Consider the following 12,692-nt stretch of genomic DNA (forward strand, 5'->3'; position numbering starts at 1 on the left):
CGGGACTGGTGTCGAACAGTCGCAGGGACTCCGGGACTGGTGACGAACAGTCGAAGGGACTCTGGGACTGGTGTCGAACAGTCGAAGGGACTCCGGGACTGGTGTCGAACAGTCGAAGGGACTCTGGGACTGGTGTCGAACAGTCGAAGGGACTCCGGGACTGGTGTCGAACAGTCGCAGGGACTCCGGGACTGGTGACGAACAGTCGAAGGGACTCCGGGACTGGTGTCGAACAGTCGAAGGGACTCCAGGACTGGTGTCGAACAGTCGAAGGGAGTCCGGGACTGGTGTCGAATAGTCGAAGGGACTCCGGGACTGGTGTCGAATAGTCGAAGGGACTCCGGGACTGGTGTCGAACAGTCGTAGGGACTCCGGGACTGGTGTCGAACAGTCGAAGGGACTCCGGGACTGGTGTCGAACAGTCGCAGAGACTCCAGGACTGGTGACGAACAGTCGAAGGGACTCCGGGACTGGTGTCGAACAGTCGAAGGGACTCCGGGACTGGTGTCGAACAGTCGAAGGGACTCCGGGACTGGTGTCGAACAGTCGAAGGGACTCCGGGACTGGTGTCGAACAGTCGAAGGGACTCTAGGACTGGTGTCGAACAGTCGAAGGGACTCCAGGACTGCTGTCGAACAGTCGCAGGGACTCCGGGACTGGTGACGAACAGTCGAAGGGACTCCGGGACTGGTGTCGAACAGTCGAAGGGACTCCGGGACTGGTGTCGAACAGTCGAAGGGACTCCGGGACTGGTGTCGAACAGTCGAAGGGACTCCGGGACTGGTGTCGAACTGTCGAAGGGACTCAGGGACTGGTGTCGACCAGTCGAAGGGACTCCGGGACTGGTGTCGGGCAGGTCGAAGGGACTCCAGGGCTGGTGTCGAACAGTCGAAGGGACCCTGGGACTGGTGTCGAACAGTCGAAGGGACTCTGGGACTGGTGTCGAACAGTCGAAGGGACTCTGGGACTGGTGTCGAACAGTCGAAGGGACTTCAGGACTGCTGTCGAACAGTCGAAGGGACTCTGGGACTGGTGTCGAACAGTCGAAGGGACTCTGGGACTGGTGTCGTACAGTCGAAGGGACTCCGGGACTGGTGTCGAACAGTCGCAGAGACTCCAGGACTGGTGACGAACAGTCGAAGGGACTCCGGGACTGGTGTCGAACAGTCGAAGGGACTCCGGGACTGGTGTCGAACAGTCGAAGGGACTCCGGGACTGGTGTCGAACAGTCGAAGGGACTCCGGGACTGGTGTCGAACTGTCGAAGGGACTCCTGGGCTGGTGTCGAACAGTCGAAGGGACTCCGGGACTGGTGTCGAACAGTCGAAGGGACTCCAGGACTGGTGTCGAACAGGTCGAAGGGACTCCGGGACTGGTGTCGAACAGTCGAAGGGTCTCCAGTACTGGTGTCGAACAGTCGAAGGGACTCCGGGACTGGTGTCGAACAGTCGAAGGGACTCCAGGACTGGTGTCGAACAGTCGAAGGGACTCCGGGGCTGGTGTCGAACAATCGAAGGGACTCCAGGACTCGTGTCGAACAGTCGTAGGGACACCAGGACTGGTGTCGAACAGTCGAAGGGACTCCGGGACTGGTGTGGAACAGTCGAAGGGACTCCGGGACTGGTGTCGAACAGTCGAAGGGACTCCGGGACTGGTGTCGAACAGTCGAAGGGACTCCGGGACTGGTGTCGAACAGTCGAAGTGACTCCAGGACTGTTGTCGGACAGGTCGAAGGGACTCCAGGGCTGGGGTCGAACAGTCGAAGGGACTCCAGGACTGGTGTCGAACAGTCGAAGGGACTCCGGGACTGGTGTCGAACAGTCGAAGGGAATCCAGGGCTGGTGTCGAACAGTCGAAGGGACTCCAGGACTGGTGTCGAACAGTCGAAGGGGCTCCAGGACTGGTGTCGAACAGGTCGAAGGGACTCCGGGACTGGTGTCGAACAGTCGAAGGGACTCCGGGACTGGTGTCGAACAGTCGAAGGGACTCCGGGACTGGTGTCGAACAGTCGAAGGGACTCCAGGACTGGTGTCGAACAGTCGCAGGGACTCCGGGACTGGTGTCGAACAGTCGAAGGGACTCCGGGACTGGTGTCGAACAGTCGAAGGGACTCCGGGACTGGTGTCGAACAGTCGTAGGGACTCTGGGACTGGTGTCGAACAGTCGAAGGGACTCCGGGACTGGTGTCGAACAGTCGAAGGTACTCTAGGACTGGTGTCGAACAGTCGAAGGGACTCCAGGACTGCTGTCGATCAGTCGCAGGGACTCCGGGACTGGTGACGAACAGTCGAAGGGACTCCGGGACTGGTGTCGAACAGTCGAAGGGACTCCGGGACTGGTGTCGAACAGTCGAAGGGACTCCGGGACTGGTGTCGAACAGTCGAAGGGACTCCGGGACTGGTGTCGAACTGTCGAAGGGACTCAGGGACTGGTGTCGAACAGTCGAAGGGACTCTGGGACTGGTGTCGGGCAGGTCGAAGGGACTCCAGGGCTGGTGTCGAACAGTCGAAGGGACCCTGGGACTGGTGTCGAACAGTCGAAGGGACTCTGGGACTGGTGTCGAACAGTCGAAGGGACTCTGGGACTGGTGTCGAACAGTCGAAGGGACTTCAGGACTGCTGTCGAACAGTCGAAGGGACTCTGGGACTGGTGTCGAACAGTCGAAGGGACTCTGGGACTGGTGTCGTACAGTCGAAGGGACTCCGGGACTGGTGTCGAACAGTCGCAGAGACTCCAGGACTGGTGACGAACAGTCGAAGGGACTCCGGGACTGGTGTCGAACAGTCGAAGGGACTCCGGGACTGGTGTTGAACAGTCGAAGGGACTCCGGGACTGGTGTCGAACAGTCGAAGGGACTCCGGGACTGGTGTCGAACTGTCGAAGGGACTCCTGGGCTGGTGTCGAACAGTCGAAGGGACTCCGGGACTGGTGTCGAACAGTCGAAGGGACTCCAGGACTGGTGTCGAACAGGTCGAAGGGACTCCGGGACTGGTGTCGAACAGTCGAAGGGTCTCCAGTACTGGTGTCGAACAGTCGAAGGGACTCCGGGACTGGTGTCGAACAGTCGAAGGTACTCCAGGACTGGTGTCGAACAGTCGAAGGGACTCCGGGGCTGGTGTCGAACAATCGAAGGGACTCCAGGACTCGTGTCGAACAGTCGTAGGGACACCAGGACTGGTGTCGAACAGTCGAAGGGACTCCGGGACTGGTGTGGAACAGTCGAAGGGACTCCGGGACTGGTGTCGAACAGTCGAAGGGACTCCGGGACTGGTGTCGAACAGTCGAAGGGACTCCGGGACTGGTGTCGAACAGTCGAAGTGACTCCAGGACTGTTGTCGGACAGGTCGAAGGGACTCCAGGGCTGGGGTCGAACAGTCGAAGGGACTCCGGGACTGGTGTCGAACAGTCGAAGGGACTCCAGGGCTGGTGTCGAACAGTCGAAGGGACTCCAGGACTGGTGTCGAACAGTCGAAGGGGCTCCAGGACTGGTGTCGAACAGGTCGAAGGGACACCGGGACTGGTGTCGAACAGTCGAAGGGACTCCAGGACTGGTGTCGAACAGTCGCAGGGACTCCGGGACTGGTGTCGAACAGTCGAAGGGACTCCGGGACTGGTGTCGAACAGTCGAAGGGACTCCGGGACTGGTGTCGAACAGTCGAAGGGACTCTGGGACTGGTGTCGAACAGTCGAAGGGACTCCGGGACTGGTGTCGAACAGTCGCAGGGACTCCGGGACTGGTGACGAACAGTCGAAGGGACTCCGGGACTGGTGTCGAACAGTCGAAGGGACTCCAGGACTGGTGTCGAACAGTCGAAGGGACTCCGGGACTGGTGTCGAACAGTCGAAGGGACTCTGGGACTGGTGTCGTACAGTCGAAGGGACTCCGGGACTGGTGTCGAACAGTCGCAGAGACTCCAGGACTGGTGACGAACAGTCGAAGGGACTCCGGGACTGGTGTCGAACAGTCGAAGGGACTCCGGGACTGGTGTTGAACAGTCGAAGGGACTCCGGGACTGGTGTCGAACAGTCGAAGGGACTCCGGGACTGGTGTCGAACTGTCGAAGGGACTCCTGGGCTGGTGTCGAACAGTCGAAGGGACTCCGGGACTGGTGTCGAACAGTCGAAGGGACTCCAGGACTGGTGTCGAACAGGTCGAAGGGACTCCGGGACTGGTGTCGAACAGTCGAAGGGTCTCCAGTACTGGTGTCGAACAGTCGAAGGGACTCCGGGACTGGTGTCGAACAGTCGAAGGTACTCCAGGACTGGTGTCGAACAGTCGAAGGGACTCCGGGGCTGGTGTCGAACAATCGAAGGGACTCCAGGACTCGTGTCGAACAGTCGTAGGGACACCAGGACTGGTGTCGAACAGTCGAAGGGACTCCGGGACTGGTGTGGAACAGTCGAAGGGACTCCGGGACTGGTGTCGAACAGTCGAAGGGACTCCGGGACTGGTGTCGAACAGTCGAAGGGACTCCGGGACTGGTGTCGAACAGTCGAAGTGACTCCAGGACTGTTGTCGGACAGGTCGAAGGGACTCCAGGGCTGGGGTCGAACAGTCGAAGGGACTCCGGGACTGGTGTCGAACAGTCGAAGGGACTCCAGGGCTGGTGTCGAACAGTCGAAGGGACTCCAGGACTGGTGTCGAACAGTCGAAGGGGCTCCAGGACTGGTGTCGAACAGGTCGAAGGGACACCGGGACTGGTGTCGAACAGTCGAAGGGACTCCAGGACTGGTGTCGAACAGTCGCAGGGACTCCGGGACTGGTGTCGAACAGTCGAAGGGACTCCGGGACTGGTGTCGAACAGTCGAAGGGACTCCGGGACTGGTGTCGAACAGTCGAAGGGACTCTGGGACTGGTGTCGAACAGTCGAAGGGACTCCGGGACTGGTGTCGAACAGTCGCAGGGACTCCGGGACTGGTGACGAACAGTCGAAGGGACTCTGGGACTGGTGTCGAACAGTCGAAGGGACTCCGGGACTGGTGTCGAACAGTCGAAGGGACTCCGGGACTGGTGTCGAACAGTCGAAGGGACTCTGGGACTGGTGTCGAACAGTCGAAGGGACTCTGGGACTGGTGTCGAATAGTCGAAGGGACTCCGGGACTGGTGACGAACAGTCGAAGGGACTCCGGGACTGGTGTCGAACAGTCGAAGGGACTCCGGGACTGGTGTCGAACTGTCGAAGGGACTCTGGGACTGGTGTCGAACAGTCGAAGGGACTCCGGGACTGGTGTCGAACTGTCGAAGGGACTCCGGGACTGGTGTCGAACAGTCGAAGGGACTCCAGGGCTGGTGTCGAACAGTCGAAGGGACCCTGGGACTGGTGTCGAACAGTCGAAGGGACTCTGGGACTGGTGTCGAACAGTCGAAGGGACTCTGGGACTGGTGTCGAACAGTCGAAGGGACTTCAGGACTGCTGTCGAACAGTCGAAGGGACTCTGGGACTGGTGTCGAACAGTCGTAGGGACTCCGGGACTGGTGTCGAACAGTTGAAGGGACTCCGGGACTGGTGTCGAACAGTCGAAGGGACTCTGGGACTGGTGTCGAACAGTCGAAGGGACTCTGGGACTGGTGTCGAACAGTCGAAGGGACTCCGGGACTGGTGTCGAACAGTCGAAGGGACTCTGGGACTGGTGTCGAACAGTCGAAGGGACTCCGGGACTGGTGTCGAACAGTCGAAGGGACTCTGGGACTGGTGTCGAACAGTCGAAGGGACTCCGGAACTGGTGTCGAACAGTCGAAGTGACTCCGGGACTGGTGTCGAACAGTCGCAGGGACTCCGGGACTGGTGTCAAACAGTCGAAGGGACTCCGGGACTGGTGTCGAACAGTCGAAGAGACTCCAGGACTGGTGTCGAACAGTCGAAGGGACTCCAGGGCTGGTGTCGAACAGTCGAAGGGACTCCGGGACTGGTGTCGAACAGTCGAAGGGACTCCAGGACCGGTGTCGAACAGGTCGAAGGGACTCCGGGACTGGTGTCGAACAGTCGAAGGGACTCCGGGACTGGTGTCGAACAGTCGAAGGGACTCCGGGACTGGTGTCGAACAGTCGAAGGGACTCTGGGACTGGTGTCGAACAGTCGAAGGGACTCTGGGACTGGTGTCGAACAGTCGAAGGGACTCCGGGACTGGTGTCGAACAGTCGAAGGGACTCTGGGACTGGTGTCGAACAGTCGAAGGGACTCTGGGACTGGTGTCGAACAGTCGAAGGGACTCTGGGACTGGTGTCGAACAGTCGAAGGGACTCTGGGACTGGTGTCGAACAGTCGAAGGGACTCTGGGACTGGTGTCGAACAGTCGAAGGGACTCTGGGACTGGTGTCGAACAGTCGAAGGGACTCTGGGACTAGTGTCGAACAGTCGAAGGGACTCCGGGACTGGTGTCGAACAATCGAAGGGACTCTGGGACTGGTGTCGAACATTCGAAGGGACTCTGGGACTGGTGTCGAACAGTCGAAGGGACTCCGGGACTGGTGTCGAACAGTCGAAGGGACTCCGGGACTGGTGTCGAACAGTCGAAGGGACTCCGGGACTGGTGTCGAACAGTCGTAGGGACTCCGGGACTGGTGTCGAACAGTCGAAGGGACTCCAGGACTGGTGTCGAACAGTCGAAGGGACTCCGGGACTGGTGTCGAACAGTCGAAGGGACTCTGGGACTGGTGTCGAACAGTCGAAGGGACTCAGGGACTGGTGTCGAACAGTCGAAGGGACTCCGGGACTGGTGTCGAACAGTCGACGGGACTCCGGGACTGGTGTCGAACAGTCGAAGGGACTCTGGGACTGGTGTCGAACAGTAGAAGGGACTCCGGGACTGGTGTCGAACAGTCGAAGGGACTCCGGGACTGGTGTCGAACAGTCGAAGGGACTCCGGGACTGGTGTCGAACAGTCGAAGGTACTCCAGGACTGGTGTCGAACAGTCGAAGGGACTCCAGGGCTGTTGTCGAACAGTCGAAGGGACTCCGGGACTGGTGTCGAACAGTCGAAGGGACTCCGGGACTGATGTCGAACAGTCGAAGGGACTCCAGGACTGGTGTCGAACAGTCGAAGGGACTCCAGGACTGGTGTCGAACAGTCGTAGGGACTCCGGGACTGGTGTGGAACAGTCGAAGGGACTCCGGGAATGGTGTCGAACAGTCGAAGAGACTCCGGGACTGGTGTCGGGCAGGTCGAAGGGACTCCAGGGCTGGTGTCGAACAGTCGAAGGGACTCCGGGACTGGTGTCGAACAGTCGAAGGGACTCCAGGACTGCTGTCGAACAGTCGAAGGGACTCTGGGACTGGTGTCGAACAGTCGAAGGGACTCTGGGACTGGTGTCGAACAGTCGAAGGGACTCCGGGACTGGTGTCGAACAGTCGCAGGGACTCCGGGACTGGTGACGAACAGTCGAAGGGACTCCGGGACTGGTGTCGAACAGTCGAAGGGACTCCGGGACTGGTGTCGAACAGTCGAAGGGACTCCGGTTCTGGTGTCGAACAGTCGAAGGGACTCCGGGACTGGTGTCGAACAGTCGAAGGGACTCCAGGGCTGGTGTCGAACAGTCGAAGGGACTCCGGGACTGGTGTCGAACAGTCGAAGGGACTCCAGGACTGTGTCGAACAGGTCGAAGGGACTCCGGGACTGGTGTCGAACAGTCGAAGGGGCTCCAGTACTGGTGTCAAACAACGAAGGGACTCCGGGACTGGTGTCGAACAGTCGAAGGGACTCCAGGACTGGTGTCGAACAGTCGAAGGGACTCCGGGGCTGGTGTCGAACAATCGAAGGGACTCCGGAACTGGTGTTGAACAGTCGAACGGACTCCAGGGCTGGTGTCGAACAGTCGAAGGGACTCCGGGACTGGTGTCGAACAGTCGAAGGGACTCCGGGACTGGTGTCGAACAGTCGAAGGGACTCCGGGACTGGTGTCGAACAGTCGAAGGGACTCCAGGACTGTTGTCGGACAGGTCGAAGGGACTCCAGGGCTGGTGTCGAACAGTCAAAGGGACTCCGGGACTGGTGTCGAACAGTCGAAGGGACTCCAGGACTGGTGTCGAACAGTCGAAGGGACTCTGGGACTGGTGTCGAACAGTCGAAGGGACTCTGGGACTGGTGTCGAACAGTCGAAGGGACTCCGGGACTGGTGTCGAACTGTCGAAGGGACTCCGGGACTGGTGTTGAACAGTCGAAGGGACTCCAGGACTGGTGTCGAACAGTCGAAGGGACTCCAGGGCTGGTGTCGAACAGTCGAAGGGACTCCGGGACTGGTGTCGAACAGTCGAAGGGACTCCAGGACTGGTGTCGAACAGGTCGAAGTGACTCCGGGACTGGTGTCGAACAGTCGAAGGGACTCCAGGACTGGTGTCGAACAGTCGTAGGGACTCCGGGACTGGTGTCGAATAGTCGAAGGGACTCCGGGACTGGTGTCGAACAGTCGAAGGGACTCTGGGACTGGTGTCGAACAGTCGAAGGGACTCTGGGACTGGTGTCGAACAGTCGAAGGGACTCCGGGACTGGTGTCGAACAGTCGAAGGGACTCTGGGACTGGTGTCGAACAGTCGAAGGGACTCTGGGACTGGTGTCGAACAGTCGAAGGGACTCCGGGACTGGTGTCGAACAGTCGAAGGGACTCCGGGACTGGTGTCGAACAGTCGAAGGGACTCCGGGACTGGTGTCGAACAGTCGCAGGGACTCCGGGACTGGTGTCGAACAGTCGAAGGGACTCCGGGACTGGTGTCGAACAGTCGAAGGGACTCCGGGACTGGTGTCGAACAGTCGAAGGGACTCTGGGACTGGTGTCGAACAGTCGAAGGGACTCCGGGACTGGTGTCGAACAGTCGCAGGGACTCCGGGACTGGTGACGAACAGTCGAAGGGACTCTGGGACTGGTGTCGAACAGTCGAAGGGACTCCAGGACTGGTGTCGAACAGTCGAAGGGACTCCGGGACTGGTGTCAAACAGTCGAAGGGACTCTGGGACTGGTGTCGAACAGTCGAAGGGACTCTGGGACTGGTGTCGAATAGTCGAAGGGACTCCGGGACTGGTGACGAACAGTCGAAGGGACTCCAGGACTGGTGTCGAACAGTCGAAGGGACTCCGGGACTGGTGTCGAACTGTCGAAGGGACTCTGGGACTGGTGTCGAACTGTCGAAGGGACTCCGGGACTGGTGTCGAACAGTCGAAGGGACTCCAGGGCTGGTGTCGAACAGTCGAAGGGACCCTGGGACTGGTGTCGAACAGTCGAAGGGACTCTGGGACTGGTGTCGAACAGTCGAAGGGACTCTGGGACTGGTGTCGAACAGTCGAAGGGACTTCAGGACTGCTGTCGAACAGTCGAAGGGACTCTGGGACTGGTGTCGAACAGTCGTAGGGACTCCGGGACTGGTGTCGAACAGTCGAAGGGACTCCGGGACTGGTGTCGAACAGTCGAAGGGACTCTGGGACTGGTGTCGAACAGTCGAAGGGACTCTGGGACTGGTGTCGAACAGTCGAAGGGACTCCGGGACTGGTGTCGAACAGTCGAAGGGACTCTGGGACTGGTGTCGAACAGTCGAAGGGACTCCGGGACTGGTGTCGAACAGTCGAAGGGACTCTGGGACTGGTGTCGAACAGTCAAAGGGACTCCGGGACTGGTGTCGAACAGTCGAAGGACTCCGGGACTGGTGTCGAACAGTCGCAGGGACTCCGGGACCGGTGACGAACAGTCGAAGGTACTCCGGGACTGGTGTCGAACAGTCGAGGGGACTCCAGGACTGGTGTCGAACAGTCGAAGGGACTCTGGGACTGGTGTCAAACAGTCGAAGGGACTCCGGGACTGGTGTCGAACAGTCGAAGGGACTCCAGGACTGGTGTCGAACAGTCGAAGGGACTCCAGGGCTGGTGTCGAACAGTCGAATATACTCCGGGACTGGTGTCGAACATTCGAAGGGACTCCAGGACCGGTGTCGAACAGGTCGAAGGGACTCCGGGACTGGTGTCGAACAGTCGAAGGGACGCCGGGACTGGTGTCGAACTGTCGAAGGGACTCCGGGACTGGTGTCGAACTGTCGAAGGGACTCCGGGACTGGTGTCGAACAGTCGAAGGGACTCCAGGACTGGTGTCGAACAGTCGAAGGGACTCCAGGGCTGGTGTCGAACAGTCGAAGGACTCCGGGACTGGTGTCGAACAGTCGAAGGGACTCCGGGACTGGTGTCGAACTGTCGAAGGGACTCCGGGACTGGTGTCGAACAGTCGAAGGGACTCCGGGACTGGTGTCGAACAGTCGAAGGGTCTCCGGGACTGGTGTCGAACAGTCGAAGGGACTCTGGGACTGGTGCCGAACAGTCGAAGGGACTCCAGGACTGGTGTCGAACAGTCGAAGGGACTCCGGGACTGGTGTCGAACAGTCGAAGGGACTCCGGGACTGGTGTCGAACAGTCGAAGGGACTCTGGGACTGGTGTCGAACAGTCGAAGGGACTCCGGGACTGGTGTCGAACAGTCGAAGGGACTCCGGGACTGGTGTCGAACAGTCGAAGGGACTCTGGGACTGGTGTCGAACAGTCGAAGGGACTCCGGGACTGGTGTCGAACAGTCGAAGGGACTCTGGGACTGGTGTCGAACAGTCGAAGGGACTCCGGGACTGGTGTCGAACAGTCGAAGGGACTCCGGGACTGGTGTCGAACAGTCGAAGGGACTCCAGGACTGGTGTCGAACAGTCGAAGGGACTCCGGGATTGGTGTCGAACAGTCGAAGGGACTCCGGGACTGGTGTCGAACAGTCGAAGGGACTCCGGGACTGGTGTCGAACAGTCGAAGGGACTCCGGGACTGGTGTCGAACAGTCGAAGGGACTCCGGGACTGGTGTCGAACAGTCGTAGGGACTCCGGGACTGGTGTCGAACAGTCGAAGGGACTCCGGGACTGGTGTCGAACAGTCGAAGGGACTCTGGGACTGGTGTCGAACAGTCGAAGGGACTCTGGGACTGGTGTCGAACAGTCGAAGGGACTCTGGGACTGGTGTCGAACAGTCGAAGGGACTCTGGGACTGGTGTCGAACTGTCAAAGGGACTCCGGGACTGGTGTCGAACAGTCGAAGGGTCTCTGGGACTGGTGTCGAACAGTCGAAGGGACTCTGGGACTGGTGTCGAACAGTCGCAGGGTCTCCGGGACTGGTGACGAACAGTCGAAGGTACTCCGGGACTGGTGTCGAACAGTCGAAGGGACTCCAGGACTGGTGTCGAACAGTCGAAGGGACTCTGGGACTGGTGTCAAACAGTCGAAGGGACTCCGGGACTGTGTCGAACAGTCGAAGGGACTCCAGGACTGGTGTCGAACAGTCGAAGGGACTCCAGGGCTGGTGTCGAACAGTCGAAGGGACTCCGGGACTGGTGTCGAACAGTCGAAGGGACTCCAGGACCGGTGTCGAACAGGTCGAAGGGACTCCGGGACTGGTGTCGAACAGTCGAAGGGACTCCGGGACTGGTGTCGAACAGTCGAAGGGACTCCGGGACTGGTGTCGAACAGTCGAAGGGACTCCAGGACTGGTGTCGAACAGTCGAAGGGACTCCGGGACTGGTGTGGAACAGTCGAAGGGACTCCGGGAATGGTGTCGAACAGTCGAAGAGACACCGGGACTGGTGTCGGGCAGGTCGAAGGCACTCCAGGGCTGGTGTCGAACAGTCGAAGGGACTCCGGGACTGGTGTCGAACAGTCGAAGGGACTCCAGGACTGCTGTCGAACAGTCGAAGGGACTCCGGGACTGGTGTCGAACAGTCGAAGGGACTCTGGGACTGGTGTCGAACAGTCGAAGGGACTCCGGGACTGGTGTCGAACAGTCGCAGGGACTCCGGGACTGGTGACGAACAGTCGAAGGGACTCCGGGACTGGTGTCGAACAGTCGAAGGGACTCCGGGACTGGTGTCGAACAGTCGAAGGGACTCCGGTTCTGGTGTCGAACAGTCGAAGGGACTCCGGGACTGGTGTCGAACAGTCGAAGGGACTCCAGGGCTGGTGTCGAACAGTCGAAGGGACTCCGGGACTGGTGTCGAACAGTCGAAGGGACTCCAGGACTGGTGTCGAACAGGTCGAAGGGACTCCGGGACTGGTGTCGAACAGTCGAAGGGGCTCCAGTACTGGTGTCAAACAGTCGAAGGGACTCCGGGACTGGTGTCGAACAGTCGAAGGGACTCCAGGACTGGTGTCGAACAGTCGAAGGGACTCCGGGGCTGGTGTCGAACAATCGAAGGGACTCCGGGACTGGTGTTGAACAGTCGAAGGGACTCCAGGGCTGGTGTCGAACAGTCGAAGGGACTCCGGGACTGGTGTCGAACAGTCGAAGGGACTCCGGGACTGGTGTCGAACAGTCGAAGGGACTCCGGGACTGGTGTCGAACAGTCGAAGGGACTCCAGGACTGTTGTCGGACAGGTCGAAGGGACTCCAGGGCTGGTGTCGAACAGTCAAAGGGACTCCGGGACTGGTGTCGAACAGTCGAAGGGACTCCGGGACTGGTGTCGAACAGTCGAAGGGACTCTGGGACTGGTGTCGAACAGTCGAAGGGACTCTGGGACTGGTGTCGAGCAGTCGAAGGGACTCCGGGACTGGTGTCGAACTGTCGAAGGGACTCCGGGACTGGTGTCGAACAGTCGAAGGGACTCCAGGACTGGTGTCGAACAGTCGAAGGGACTCCAGGGCTGGTGTCGAACAGTCGAAGGGACTCCGGGACTGGTGTCGAACAGTCGAAGGGA

Source organism: Pristiophorus japonicus, chromosome 5, assembly GCF_044704955.1.
Source record: "Pristiophorus japonicus isolate sPriJap1 chromosome 5, sPriJap1.hap1, whole genome shotgun sequence".
NCBI lineage: Eukaryota > Metazoa > Chordata > Chondrichthyes > Pristiophoridae > Pristiophorus > Pristiophorus japonicus.